The sequence below is a fragment of the Pelodiscus sinensis genome, chromosome 25 (genome assembly GCF_049634645.1).
Source record: "Pelodiscus sinensis isolate JC-2024 chromosome 25, ASM4963464v1, whole genome shotgun sequence".
Taxonomy (NCBI): Eukaryota; Metazoa; Chordata; order Testudines; family Trionychidae; genus Pelodiscus; species Pelodiscus sinensis.
The window spans coordinates 18,342,890-18,357,738 of NC_134735.1; the positions used below are offsets into that span (position 1 = coordinate 18,342,890).

The 14,849-nt window shown below is 57.1% G+C and overlaps 2 non-coding genes across 2 annotated transcripts; both read right to left on the reverse strand.

Moving 5' to 3' along the window:
* Nucleotides 1-10,608: 10,608 nt before the first annotated feature.
* Nucleotides 10,609-10,680, reverse strand: TRNAM-CAU (transfer RNA methionine (anticodon CAU)). Its single transcript has one exon. It is a non-coding gene; the product is annotated as a tRNA-Met (tRNA).
* A 3,187-nt stretch (nt 10,681-13,867) lies between these two features.
* Nucleotides 13,868-13,939, reverse strand: TRNAM-CAU (transfer RNA methionine (anticodon CAU)). The gene has a single exon. It is a non-coding gene; the product is annotated as a tRNA-Met (tRNA).
* Nucleotides 13,940-14,849: the final 910 nt, after the last annotated feature.

Genomic DNA, 14,849 nt, shown 5'->3' on the forward strand with positions numbered 1-14,849 from the left:
CTGGGTGGGGTTGCAACTTCTTTGGAGGAGAGGGACATAATTCAAAATGACCTTAGCAAGTTAGGGAAATGGTCAGAGGTAAACAGGATGAGGTTTAATAAAGAGAAATACTCCACTTAGGAAGGAACAATCAGTTCCATACAAACAAGATGGGATGCGACTGTCTAGGAAGGAGCATGGTGGAAAGAGATCTAGGGGTCATAGTGGACCACAAGTTGAATATGAGTCAACAGTGTGATGCTGTTGCAAAAAAAGCAAATATGATTCTAGGTTGTATCAACAGGTGTGTTGTAAGCAAAACTCGTGAAGTCATTCTGTCGCTCTACTATGCATTAGTTAGGCCTCAGCTGGAGTACTGTGTCCAGTTCTGGGCGCCACATTTCAAGAAAGAGGTGGAGAAATTGGAAAGGGTACAGAGAAGAGCGACAAGAATGATTAAAGGTTTAGAGAACATGACCTATGAAGCCAGGCTTCATGAACTGGGCTTGTTTAGTTTGGAAAAAAGAAGATTAAGGGGGGACATGAGAGCGGTTTTCAAATATCTAAAAGGGTGTCACAAGGAGGAAGGAGAAAATTTGTTCCTCTTGGTTTCTGAGGACAGGACAAGGAGTAATGGGCTTAAAATGCAGCAGGGGAGGTTTAGATTGGACATTAGGAAAAAATTCCTAACCGTCAGGGTGGTCAAATATTGCAATAAATTGCCAAGGGAGGTGGTGGAATCTCCCTCTCTGGAGATATTTAAGAACAGGTTAGATAGACATCTGTCAGGGATGGTGTAGACTGAGCTTGGTCCTGCCTTGAGGGCGGGAGGCTGGACTCGATGACCTCTTGAGGTCCCTTCCAGTCCTATTATTCTATGATTCTGTGATTCAAGCTCTTGCCTTGACCTCCACAAAGGGAGGTGTGGTACCACAGTACCTGTAAGAATTTTAAGTTGCTTTCACTCCTGACGCTAGACACAGAAAGTGAGGGGGGATTTTTAGGAAACAATGTGGGGGAGAGGAAAGCAACTTTTCCTCCCTGCCCCCAGTCATGTTACTGGATGTTGAGGGGAGCAGCCAGATCACTGCTGCACCCATGTGGGGGTGTTGGCCCCAAAAGTGGCACAAAGGGGGGCCACGTGAGGTGTCCAGTAGAAGCCTACTTTCTTCTGATTCCATATATGCTATTCATGTGATTGTATAATGTTGGTATGTGAAGTTATAAGCATGTATTTTGTGTGGATACCAAATGTTTCTCTGTATGTGGTTGAACTATGGGCAAAGCAGCTCAGCCTATGGATATGCTAACGAGTAAAGCTCTGGAACAATAGCCCTCTTTAGGCCAAGGACACACCTCAAGAGTGGTGACTCATACCTAGTGGCTACCAGCAGGGAACACAGGGATAAGCCATGGGCCAGGTGACCTGCTGTAGCCAAGAAGAGACCAGGAAGGAGGGATAAATAGGCCATGTGGTCGACTCCATCTTGGTACTCAGCTCAGCACTTCATCCCAGAGGCAGCAGTGCAGGGATCGAAGAGCCAGGAAGAACTGTGTGCCCATCCTGACCCTAGGATGCGCAACAAGGACTTGTAAGCCAGCAGCTGTAACATCTCTGCTAGAGGCTGCATCGAGAACCGGGAAATTTGATGCATGTAATGTACTATCCTTTAACAACCTTACTCTCATGCTTTTCTTTATTGTAATAATAAACCTTTAGATGTTAGATGCTAAAGGATTGGCTCAGCATGATTTGTGGGTAAGGTCCAGAGGGTAAATTGACCAAGGATCTGTGGCTGGTTTCTTGGAACCGGACAGAACTTGTTCGGGGTAGGTGGGATTGGGTGCTAAGACCCCCCCACCGGTGTATGAGGCCCGGGGCCATCTGGGGCACGGATATTGCTGGGGTTTCGGAGGGGTTTTGCTCGTGAGGCTTCAGGCAGGCAGCTGAAGCACTCTGTGAGACTGGTTTGTGTCCTGTTTGGAGAGGTAACCAGTCTGGGGACTGTAAGGAGCCCCGAAGTTGAGCAATTCGCCCTGAGCGGAAGCCCTCAGCTGTGCCCAGACACAGTCCGGTCTGTCACAGCCCCAGCCAAGCCGTTTGCTGCGCCATGAGGAGAACCGCCCTGTGCTGGGCACCTGAGCAGTGAAGAGAAGTTCAGCGCCCAGACTGCCTGGGAGGGCAGCACAAGGAGTCATCGTCTCCAGGAGAGGCAGTGGTCTCATCACACCATCAGCCCCAGGGTTCTCCTGGCTTTGCAGGCGTCATGGAGACGGGGAGTGCTACGGAGGGAAGGGATGATGAGGCAGCTCAATGGATGTTTTCGGGGAGTTTGTTCAGAGCAGCGAGGCAGAAAGCACAGAGCCCTGGAGGGGCAGGGCGTCAAGAAACCCCCTGAAATCTTCAAGTCTGAGCTGTGAGGGGAGCACGTCACCCTGGACCATTCCTCACAGGTGTCTGCCCAGCCTCTTTTTAAACGCCTCCAGCGACAGCGATTCCACAGCCTCCTTTGGGAGCCTCTTCCAGAGCTTAACTGCCCTTAGGGACAGAAAGTTCCCCTAAATCTCCCTCGGTGCAGGTAAAGTCCCTCACACATTGTCCAACTTCAGTGGACATGGAGACAAGTGATCATCAGCCCCTTTAGAAGAGCCCGTAACACACGTGAAGGCCTGTTATCAGCCCTCCCTACCTTTTCTTTTCTCAAGACTGTCTATGGCGTTCTCATGGGTCAGGTATTTTACACCTTTTATCATTTTTGTGACTCTCCCCTGGACTCGCTCCACCTGGCCCACATCTTCCCTACAGTGTGGCAGCCAGAACCCAACAGAGTCCGTCAGCTGAGACTGGTGGAGGAGGACAGGCACCGCCCAGATCTGACAAGCCAGAGCCCTGTTTAGACAAACCCTTTTTTGCAGCTGTATTACCTTGTTGACTCATATGCCCATTTGTGATCTTGGATAACCCCCAGATCGTGTTCAGCAGCACTGTCCCCAGCCCATGGGCCATCCTCAGCTGGAGCAATTGCACAATCTGGCCTGGGACTTCCTGTCCATTACTGCCCCATGCCCTGCTCTTTCCCACCATCACCCCGCCCTCTCCCTGCGTGGCATCTTGTACCCTAGGATGCAGCTTTGGGGATCACTGGGGGGCTGGCACCACATGGAGGCAGCAGTCATGCCCCCTCTATTCTCTGTGTGGCAGGAGCCATGGCGGAGTCAGACAGCACTGGTTAAATGCACTTGCTCTGTTGTGCTCTGCTTCCCCATGGCTCCTACTGATGTGGGGAGTGTGTGTGGGGCCCGACTGCTGCCTCTGCACAGCACCAGGCCCCCCAGTGACCTCCAAAGCCACGTCCTCCCTCTTCCCAAGCAGAGAGATCCGATCCCAGACAGGAGATGCCACAGCTGAGGATGGCACAACTATGAGGAGCTGCCGGTGTGGGATGCTGGCTCCTGGGAACTTCTTCAGAGGGGTATCCCTAGCAAGCTTGAAGAAAACCCAATAATCTCTGATAGCTGACCTCTCAGTCTTAGTCATGCACTCACCCACCTCCTATTACTTTCCAGGACACAAGAATCAGATCCTAGTCTTTAAAAGGGTGTTCTTATTAACAAAACAAAAAGATATTCTTGATAAAGGATACTTCATTGCTAGGTGTTATAGAGCAGCTGAGAAAAGAATAGATTAAAACACAGAGAATTGCTTCCCTGGGATTCAGTTTTAGTTACAGCGTAAGGGGGGGGTTAACTAAACACCAAAACAAAGAAAATTGTGTAGAACTATAAACATTCCCTATCTACTCACATGTTTGTACTTCCAAAGTCTAGTCCATTTCTAGGCATGGGTATTCATCTCCCTTCCCCCCAGTTCTTGGTTTGAATGCCCAAAGGAAAAGCAGCAGGCAGATTCCCTTTCAAGCCAACTCTAACACGGTCTTCCCATTGGTTCTCCTGGCTACCTGCCAACACTTCCTGGTCACCCACTTTCCAGGGTGAACCCTTTAGTTACTGAATGCTGAACTGTTTCTTCAGACAACGAGGGTGAGAAAGGCCAATCTGTACCTCTCTCCTTCACTCTCTTACCAAAACATTGCTTCTCTTTTGAAGCTGTAATATTTTACTAGAAGACTTACTTGGCCTTGCTCGGGTCCTTCAGGGCAGGGGGCTGGCGGTGTGGGGAGTGCAGGAGTCAGAGCTAAGTGGGATGGGCCCTGCCAGCAAGGAGGAGACAGGAAGCCTGCACCTCGTACTCCTGCGAAAAGCCTGCCTGGGGGAAACTCAGCTCTGGAGGGAAGAAGGAAGCCACAGGCTGGCGCACACAGGGCTCTGTGAGCTTGTCGGAGGCTGTGGGTGTCAAGCTGTGAGCCCAGCAGCAGAGCATTTAAGACACCCAGAGTTCCAGGGCAGACGATGACACAACACCTCACTCCCAGAACATGCACCTCAGTCTGTAGAGCGGTGCCGGTAAGGTTCAGGGAGGTGTCACAGGCCGAGGGAGCGAGCTGCAGTGGCTGGAGGCTGACCCTGGAGGTGCTCCCTGTGGCAATAAGAGGCCAGGCTGATTATGGAACCTGGTGGGAGGGAGGGCAAGGGCATGGCAGGTAGCACTGGCATGAAATGCCCAAGCCAGGCAACGCTCCTCAGCCTGGTCCATCCTGCCAGGCCGGAGCCATTCCCTCCCATAGGCTGTGTGAACCACGGCAGCCAGCCACTCCCAGCAACTCAGCCCTGGCTCCTCGTGGTCTCCTGGATGCTTTATTCCCACTGTTCAATCCCAGGGCGCATCCCAGGGGAACGCCCCCAGGAGGCCTCCCATGCGGTCCCGGTAGATCCCGTCGAAGGCCTTGCTCTGCGCCGCTGTGAAATGGTTCTTCCAGTCCCCACAGATGCCTGTGGAAGGCGAGTGGCACTGCTCAGGATTCGCACCATGGCCATCGCGGGGACTGGGACTCGCCTCCCACCCTGCAGATCGCGGGGCGCTTGCTGCTGCAAGGGGGGTTGAGCCCACCCTGCTCCCAGTGCACAATCCTGGCTCTGCCCCCGGCTCATCCCCCACAAGGGCTCGATGGGATCTGTGAAGCTCCCCAATGATGGGGCTGCCTGACAGCAGCCTCCTCACTATAACTTTGGGCTGGGCCCTGACTGAGCTCCCAGGCAGCCTTCTTATAGTCCTAGTCCCGCCCTTTGACTTCCGGTCAGGTGAGGGGGCGGGGCTAGGCTGGGCCCAAAATGGCTCCCAGAGGGGTTCCTCCGCCTCCGGCTCAGTGGGTGGCCATTCCACCCCCCTACACTCCTCCCCCCTTAAGTCCAGCTCCCAATCTCCGGGACCGGGATTCTGCTCTTCCTTCCTGCGGGACAGGGCATCGACATTGTCCCTCCCTGCTCGGTGTTTCACTGTGAATACATACGGTTGGAGGGACAGGTACCATCTCATGATGCGACTGTTGGTATCCCGCATCTGATGGAGCCATTGTAGGGGTGCATGGTCTGTAAAAAGAATAAAAGAGTCTCCAAGGAGGTAATACCGCAGCGCCTCGATGGCCCACTTTATCGCTAGGGCCTCCTTCTCAATTGCGGCGTAGCGGCGCTCTCGAGGAAATAGTTTTCGGCTGATATACAGCACTGGGTGTTCTTCTCCCTCAATTTCCTGGGACAGTACTGCCCCCAGTCCGCAGTCTGACGCGTCCGTCTGGACAATGAAGGGCCGGGAGAAATCGGGGCTGAACAGAACTGGCTCGCTGCACACAGCGGCTTTTAGGTCCTGAAAAGCTGTCTTGCATTCCGGCGACCACCTGATCCTTTGAGGACTGTCTTTCTTGAGGAGCGCCGTGAGAGGCGCGGCTCGAGTTGCAAAGTGTGGCACAAAACGGCGATAGTAGCCTGCCAACCCTAAAAACTGTCTTACTTTCTTCTTGGAGTTGGGTGCCGGGTAGTTTTGGACCGCCTCCACCTTCCCTACTAGAGGTCGGACTAGGCCCCACCCCAGCTGGTACCCGAGGTAGGTGGTTTCCTGCCAGCCAAGTTTACATTTCGTGGGATTGGTGGTCAGGCCGGCATCCCGCAATGTCCGCATTACGGCCGCTACCCGCTCCAGATGTTCCTCCCAATCTTGGCTGTAAATTACCACATCATCTAGGAACGCGGCGGCATACGCCGTATGCGGGGATAGCAAGCGGTCCATCATTCGCTGAAATGTTGCAGGGGCCCCATGGAGTCCGAATGGCATCCTTATAAAATGGAACAATCCCGGGGGAGTTGAAAAGGCAGTTTTTTCTCTCGATTCGGAGTCCAGGGGGATCTGCCAATATCCCTCTGTAAGATCTAGGGTGGTTATAAAGTCGGCTCTCCCCAAGCGTTCTAACAGTGCGTCTGTTCGCGGCATGGGGTAGGCGTCAAATTTTGAAATTTCATTTACTCGTCTGAAATCGATGCAGAAGCGGACACTGCCATCTGGCTTCGGCACCAAGACGATTGGGCTACGCCACTCGCTCTGGGAGCGCTCTATCACTCCCAGTTGCAGCATCGACTGGACTTCCTCCTCGACTACCTTCCGCATCTGGCGGGGGAGAGGCCGAGTACCTTCTCGTACCACTTGGCCTGGAGGGGTCCAAATGTTATGTGTTATTACCCCAGTATGGCCGGGTTGGGTTGTGAAGGTCTTTCGAAATGTCTCTCTGGGTATGTCTACACTACCCTCCTAGTTCGAACTAGGAGGGTAATGTAGGCATACCGCACTTGCAGATGAAGCCCGGGATTTGAATTTCCCGGGCTTCATTTGCATAAGCGGGGCGCCGTCATTTTTAAAAGCCCGCTGGTTCGAACCCCGTGCAGCGCGGCTACACGGGGCACGAACTAGGTAGTTCGAACTAGGCTTCCTAGTTCGAACTACCGTTACTCCTCATTCCACATACCCTATGAGACAATGTGCTTGTTTCACCTGGGTTGCAGAGAGGGTGTTTCCCAGCTGTGGCTCTCTTTCCTCCCCCAGATCAGGTATTTCCGGCCCTAGAGTGGGCTCCGCTGGCTAGGGGGTAATCATCAGGGCCTCCCGTTCTCGCCAGTGCTTCAGGAAATTTACATGAAATATTTGGGTTTTCTTCTTCCGATCCGGTTGATAGATCTCGTAGTTCACCGGCCCGACCTGACGAGTGACCTCACCGGTGTATGAGGCCCGGGGCCATCTGGGGCACGGATATTGCTGGGGTGTCGGAGGGGTTTTGCTCGGGAGGCTTCAGGCAGGCTGCTGAAGCGCTCCGTGGGACTGGTTTGTGGCCTGTTTGGAAAGGTCACCAGTCTGGGGGCTGTAAGGAGCCCCGAATTTGAGCAATTCGCCCTGAGCGGATGCCCTCAGCTGTGCCCAGACACGGCCCGGTCCGGTCCGGTCCGTCACACATGGCAACGGATGCCAAAGGAAATATGATGACACAACAGGGGGGGGCGGGCTTGTCCAATGAGATGCTTTGTCTCCATGCCCCTTTCCTGGGCTTCGCCCAGCATGACTGAGCCTGGAAATGTCTTTTCAGGGCAGGAAAGTGGCTCTTTCCGAGGGGGAATGCCAAACCCTTCTGCTGGGCGAGTTTCTTCTGGAATTCCCTGCCCCTGTCGTAACCTGGCAGCCAGTGAGTTATTGCCTCCTCTGCACTCACTGGGCGGGGGGTTGCTGTGGCAGGAGGCACCAGACGTACCATCCCACCTGGGCTTCTATTTGACATTTTCCTTTGTTTTGAGTTTTTTGCAAATGAAAGGAGACAGAACGGTCAGTTAGAAGCACAAATGGCTTGTGTGAGGTTTAGTTTCAAATAGACATTTTCCTGCCAGTTTGGATTTGGATGCCCAAATCCAAATTGTCACCGCAAAGCACAGGAAAAGATCGCCTTTCAATGCTAAATGATTGTGTGGAATGCCCAAGATCATTGCACGTGAAGTGTTTGAGGGCAAAGATTTAACTGAAATTAAACGATTTGTGCTTTAAAAATGTTGGTAAAATATTGTAGAAAAACTTCAATCAGCTTTTTTTTCATACGCAACGTTTTCGGTGCAGTCTGTTGCCCTCTGTTGCATGGCATCAGAACTGCAAGAGTGTGTCATTAATGGGTATGTCTACACTACAGCACGAATTCGAACTAACTGAATTCGAATTAGTTAATTCGAACTAAGCTAATTTGAACTAGTGTATCTAGACCTAAAAGCTAATTTGAATTCAATCGGGGGACTGTCAGGATCCAGGAGGCCCTGCAGGAGAGCTTCCACCCAAGGAGCCTGCAGAGCCACCCTAGTCCTCCCCATCGGGGGCTCATGCCCCATTCCTCCCTCACCTTCTTCCACTTACCCCTCCCTAGCCCCCCTTCCTGATGTAAAAAAAAATAAAGGACACGTGTGTTCAAAAATACAAACTCTCTTTATTTAACAAAACTGGGGAGGGGAAATAAAACTGTGGGGAGACGGGGGAAAGGAGGCAGGAAAGGGCAGGAGAGAGTGTGGGAGAGGGGAGGGGGAAACCTGGGAGGAGGGAGCTGGAAGGGGAAAGCAAGGGGAAAGAGGGGGAGGGGAAACTCAGGGATCGGGGTGGGGGTGACGCCGGGCCAACCGCCTCCCAGCACGGCAAGGGAGGGGGCCTCGGCGTCCCCGGGGGGATGGGGTGGAGGGTGCAGAGGTTGAGGTGGGGGGTGTGGACATTGAGGAGGAGGAGGGTGTGGGGGTTGAGGAGGAAGAGGTAGGAGGGGGGCAGGAGTGGGAGGAGGGACAGTTGTTGGGGGGCAGCAGGCGCAGGATCAGCACAGGGCACCATGCTCTGCAGCAGGGCCTGCAGATTTGCATTTCTGGCTCGGTCCTCAGCCAGCTGCTCCTGGCGGAGCTGCAGGTCTTCCCACATCCAGGCCTTGACGGTGTGGTGCAGGGCTCGCAAGGACCCCAGGTGCTGGTCCCAGTACTCCTGCTCTGTGGTGGCGGACCGGAGCAGGCCATGGGTGCGGGAGCATGTCCCGGGTGGGGTGGTGCGCCCTGCACGAGCAGCTGGTACAGCTGTAGAGAAAGAGAGTGGTCACTTCTCCCTGGGGACACAGTAGATGATGCCCAGCCCCCTCCCCCCGCCCCACAACGTGAGGGCGACCATGCCCTGCACCGTCAGAGCCGCTGTGCTTGTACAGAGGCCATGGTCAGGATGTCTGGCTCTCCCCGGGACGGGGAGCTGCCCCAAGACTGCACCCATGTCCCTGTGCCATGTATAGTGTGGCCGGGGCGGTGGGCGGGCGGGGGGGGGGGGGAGATGTCCCCTGCCTCCATGTAGAGGAGACGTGTGGAGGGAAAGCATCCTGCTGGGTCCCGCCCCAGGGTCAGGAGCATGTCAGGTCTCTTCAGACATGCATGTGCCTATTGGGCCACGGCCCCTGGGTGTCACGCAGCTGGAGCGTGGCATGGCATGTGCTTGCACGTGCACAGGTGTCTGTGTGATCCGTGGGAGGCATGGCCCACGTGCGCGGTCCCTGGTCTCCCTCCCGCCTCCTCCCCCGAACTACTTAATTGGAACTACTTCCCCGGTACGGTCTCCCTGGATGACCCTGCCGACTCCAGTGCTGGAACTCCTTGTGGTGGCCCCTCCGGTGTGCCCAGGTCAGGGCCCTCCAGTCCCGGCTCGCTGCCTCCCGGGCTGGCACGGACCGCCCCGCCCCCCAAGAGTCGGTCGAGGGCAGGGAAGTAGGGGCAGGTGGCAGCCCCTGCTGCGGCGCTGCCCCTGGTGGCCATGGCGTACGCCTGCCGCAGCTGTTTTACTTTCAGGTGCTCCCACGGCAGAAGATGCAAAAGGCCCTGGAAGGAAAGCCCTCCTGCTTTTTTACCTCGGGAGGATGTGGGCTACCAACCGAAGCTCTGAGCCAAGGACTGAAGGACCCGTCCAAGCCGTGGCCGTACTCCCGAGACTTGACCGAAGCCAGCTCTCTCTTCCATGACTGCTGCAAGCCTCAACCGAGAACGTGGCGAGTGCTGCCCGTGCTCCCACAATTCCCTCTCCCCCTTTCCATTGAGGATTCTGAAGGACCGTCAGCTGGTGATTTTTGGCTCTGACTGTAAGGGATGAATTGAGCCGGGAACGTAGCTGGTCCTCTTGGGCTGGGCAGAAGCTTTTGATGGGATGAGATGGGTTTTGGTCAGCCGGCGTGTGCCTAAAGAGCGTGGGTGGTGGCGATGCGGGAGAAGCGGCGCGTCGGAGGGAATTGCTCGCGTGTCCTGTTGTTGAGCAGTATGGCGAAGGCAGAAGTTCTCTTTGTGAAGGGTTTGGCGTGCCTGGGAGTAGTAGAGCAAGGCCAGTGTTGATGCTGTGGCAGCTCTTTGTCTAGGCGTTTTGTCTAGGCCTGAATGAAGGCTCTGGGTAGCGTGGTCCAGAAGTGCTTTGTTCCACGAGCGTCTGGAGAGCCTCCCTGGCGCGCTCCCTGAGCGGGTCCCGGCGGCCCTTGTGGGTGGGAAAAGGGCAGGAGGAAGCCCTGTTGCCTGAGGACAGAAGAGGAGGCCTCCGTGCCTCCCACACAGGAAGCGGGGGGCTGCCGAGAGCTTCCCCGCAGGCGGCATCCTGGCCTGGCCTTTAGCTACTTGCAGCCTGGAGTGAAGGCGCGGAGTCAAAAGAGGCCGGCCCACACGTAGCAGAGGATGGTTTCGATCCATCGACCTCTGGGTTATGGGCCCAGCACGCTTCCGCTGCGCCACTCTGCTCCCTTTGGGCTAGACTGCCCGCAATCCACTCTAGCACCTGGGCTGCACTGGCACGGCCAGGCAGAGGAGCAGGCTGCTAGGCAGCGTTTCGGAAAGCCCTTAGAGGTCTCTGTGGCGCAATGGGTCAGCGCGTTCGGCTGTTAACCGAAAGGATGGTGGTTTGAGCCCACCCGGGGACGTGGCTACGCTCGGCCTCCTGGCGCTTGCTAGCGGGCTCCCTTTTGCCACCTCCAAGCCATCCCTCTCGGCCTCGGTGAGGTCACCTTGTGGCCGGCAAGGTTCAGGGGCCGTGCCGTGCCACAGGAGCCCGTCTCCCAGCAACCGCGCCGGGGCCTCGGCCTCAGGGCTTAAGCCCCGAGCCCAAGCGCGAAAGCTCCAGCCGGGCAGGTGTCGTTCCCCTCCCGCCTCTACGCCAGCTGAGAGGGAGAAACGCACGAGCCGCGCGGGTTCTTAGCCGCCTCCCTCCTGCGGGCCTGTTTGCTGCGCAGACCTCTGGGCCTGTCTCATGCCTCCCCTGGGAAGCGTGGCCGCGCGAACTGAGCCCCAGTCGCAGCTCCCGAGGTTTCCTGTGCAGCCTTGGACTTGCATGGCTGCCATGGTTTCTCTTTGGAAGGGACTCGGTCCCGCTTGGACAGGCGACTCGCCCGTGTGACTCCAAACGCCATCTTGTGGCTGTCTTTTTCCCCCACAGCCAGAACACCAGGATTCGCCTCCCACGGCAGAAGATGCAAAAGGCCCTGGAAGGAAAGCCCTCCTGCTTTTTTACCTCGGGAGGATGTGGGCTACCAACCGAAGCTCTGAGCCAAGGACTGAAGGACCCGTCCAAGCCGTGGCCGTATTCCCGAGACTTGACTGAAGCCAGCTCTCTCTTCCATGACTGCTGCAAGCCTCAACCGAGAACGTGGCGAGTGCTGCCCGTGCTCCCACAATTCCCTCTCCCCCTTTCCATTGAGGATTCTGAAGGACCGTCAGCTGGTGATTTTTGGCTCTGACTGTAAGGGATGAATTGAGCCGGGAACGTAGCTGGTCCTCTTGGGCTGGGCAGAAGCTTTTGATGGGATGAGATGGGTTTTGGTCAGCCGGCGTGTGCCTAAAGAGCGTGGGTGGTGGCGATGCGGGAGAAGCGGCGCGTCGGAGGGAATTGCTCGCGTGTCCTGTTGTTGAGCAGTATGGCGAAGGCAGAAGTTCTCTTTGTGAGGGGTTTGGCGTGCCTGGGAGTAGTAGAGCAAGGCCAGTGTTGATGCTGTGGCAGCTCTTTGTCTAGGCGTTTTGTCTAGGCCTGAATGAAGGCTCTGGGTAGCGTGGTCCAGAAGTGCTTTGTTCCACGAGCGTCTGGAGACCCTCCCTGGCGCGCTCCCTGAGCGGGTCCCGGCGGCCCTTGTGGGTGGGAAAAGGGCAGGAGGAAGCCCTGTTGCCTGAGGACAGAAGAGGAGGCCTCCGTGCCTCCCACACAGGAAGCGGGGGGCTGCCGAGAGCTTCCCCGCAGGCGGCATCCTGGCCTGGCCTTTAGCTACTTGCAGCCTGGAGTGAAGGCGCGGAGTCAAAAGAGGCCGGCCCACACATAGCACAGGATGGTTTCGATCCATCGACCTCTGGGTTATGGGCCCAGCACGCTTCCGCTGCGCCACTCTGCTCCCTTTGGGCTAGACTGCCCGCAATCCACTCTAGCACCTGGGCTGCACTGGCACGGCCAGGCAGAGGAGCAGGCTGCTAGGCAGCGTTTCGGAAAGCCCTTCGAGGTCTCTGTGGCGCAATGGGTCAGCGCGTTTGGCTGTTAACCGAAAGGATGGTGGTTCGAGCCCACCCGGGGACGTGGCTACGCTCGGCCTCCTGGCGCTTGCTAGCGGGCTCCCTTTTGCCACCTCCAAGCCATCCCTCTCGGCCTCGGTGAGGTCACCTTGTGGCCGGCAAGGTTCAGGGGCCGTGCCGTGCCACGGGAGCCCGTCTCCCAGCAACCGCGCCGGGGCCTCGGCCTCGGGGCTTAAGCCCCGAGCCCAAGCGCGAAAGCTCCAGCCGGGCAGGTGTCGTTCCCCTCCCGCCTCTACGCCAGCTGAGAGGGAGAAACGCACGAGCCGCGCGGGTTCTTAGCCGCCTCCCTCCTGCGGGCCTGTTTGCTGCGCAGACCTCTGGGCCTGTCTCATGCCTCCCCTGGGAAGCGTGGCCGCGCGAACTGAGCCCCAGTCGCAGCTCCTGAGGTTTCCTGTGCAGCCTTGGACTTGCATGGCTGCCATGGTTTCTCTTTGGAAGGGACTCGGTCCCGCTTGGACAGGCGACTCGCCCGTGTGATTCCAAACGCCATCTTGTGGCTGTCTTTTTCCCCCACAGCCAGAACACCAGGATTCGCCTCCCACGGCAGAAGATGCAAAAGGCCCTGGAAGGAAAGCCCTCCTGCTTTTTTACCTCGGGAGGATGTGGGCTACCAACCGAAGCTCTGAGCCAAGGACTGAAGGACCCGTCCAAGCCGTGGCCGTACTCCCGAGACTTGACCGAAGCCAGCTCTCTCTTCCATGACTGCTGCAAGCCTCAACCGAGACCGTGGCGAGTGCTCCCACAATTCCCTCTCCCCCTTTCCATTGAGGATTCTGAAGGACCGTCAGCTGGTGATTTTGGGCTCTGACTGTAAGGGATGAATTGAGCCGGGAACGTAGCTGGTCCTCTTGGGCTGGGCAGAAGCTTTTGATGGGATGAGATGGGTTTTGGTCAGCCGGCGTGTGCCTAAAGAGCGTGGGTGGTGGCGATGCGGGAGAAGCGGCGCGTCGGAGGGAATTGCTCGCGTGTCCTGTTGTTGAGCAGTATGGCGAAGGCAGAAGTTCTCTTTGTGAGGGGTTTGGCGTGCCTGGGAGTAGTAGAGCAAGGCCAGTGTTGATGCTGTGGCAGCTCTTTGTCTAGGCGTTTTGTCTAGGCCTGAATGAAGGCTCTGGGTAGCGTGGTCCAGAAGTGCTTTGTTCCACGAGCGTCTGGAGAGCCTCCCTGGCGCGCTCCCTGAGCGGGTCCCGGCGGCCCTTGTGGGTGGGAAAAGGGCAGGAGGAAGCCCTGTTGCCTGAGGACAGAAGAGGAGGCCTCCGTGCCTCCCACACAGGAAGCGGGGGGCTGCCGAGAGCTTCCCCGCAGGCGGCATCCTGGCCTGGCCTTTAGCTACTTGCAGCCTGGAGTGAAGGCGCGGAGTCAAAAGAGGCCGGCCCACACGTAGCAGAGGATGGTTTCGATCCATCGACCTCTGGGTTATGGGCCCAGCACGCTTCCGCTGCGCCACTCTGCTCCCTTCGGGCTAGACTGCCCGCAATCCACTCTAGCACCTGGGCTGCACTGGCACGGCCAGGCAGAGGAGCAGGCTGCTAGGCAGCGTTTCGGAAAGCCCTTCGAGGTCTCTGTGGCGCAATGGGTCAGCGCGTTTGGCTGTTAAGCGAAAGGATGGTGGTTCGAGCCCACCCGGGGACGTGGCTACGCTCGGCCTCCTGGCGCTTGCTAGTGGGCTCCCTTTTGCCACCTCCAAGCCATCCCTCTCGGCCTCGGTGAGGTCACCTTGTGGCCGGCAAGGTTCAGGGGCCGTGCCGTGCCACGGGAGCCCGTCTCCCAGCAACCGCGCCGGGGCCTCGGCCTCGGGGCTTAAGCCCCGAGCCCAAGCGCGAAAGCTCCAGCCGGGCAGGTGTCGTTCCCCTCCCGCCTCTACGCCAGCTGAGAGGGAGAAACGCACGAGCCGCGCGGGTTCTTAGCCGCCTCCCTCCTGCGGGCCTGTTTGCTGCGCAGACCTCTGGGCCTGTCTCATGCCTCCCCTGGGAAGCGTGGCCGCGCGAACTGAGCCCCAGTCGCAGCTCCTGAGGTTTCCTGTGCAGCCTTGGACTTGCATGGCTGCCATGGTTTCTCTTTGGAAGGGACTCGGTCCCGCTTGGACAGGCGACTCGCCCGTGTGATTCCAAACGCCATCTTGTGGCTGTCTTTTTCCCCCACAGCCAGAACACCAGGATTCGCCTCCCACGGCAGAAGATGCAAAAGGCCCTGGAAGGAAAGCCCTCCTGCTTTTTTACCTCGGGAGGATGTGGGCTACCAACCGAAGCTCTGAGCCAAGGACTGAAGGACCCGTCCAAGCCGTGGCCGTACTCCCGAGACTTGACCGAAGCCAGCTCTCTCTTCCATGACTGCTGCAAGCCTCAACCGAGACCGTGGCGAGT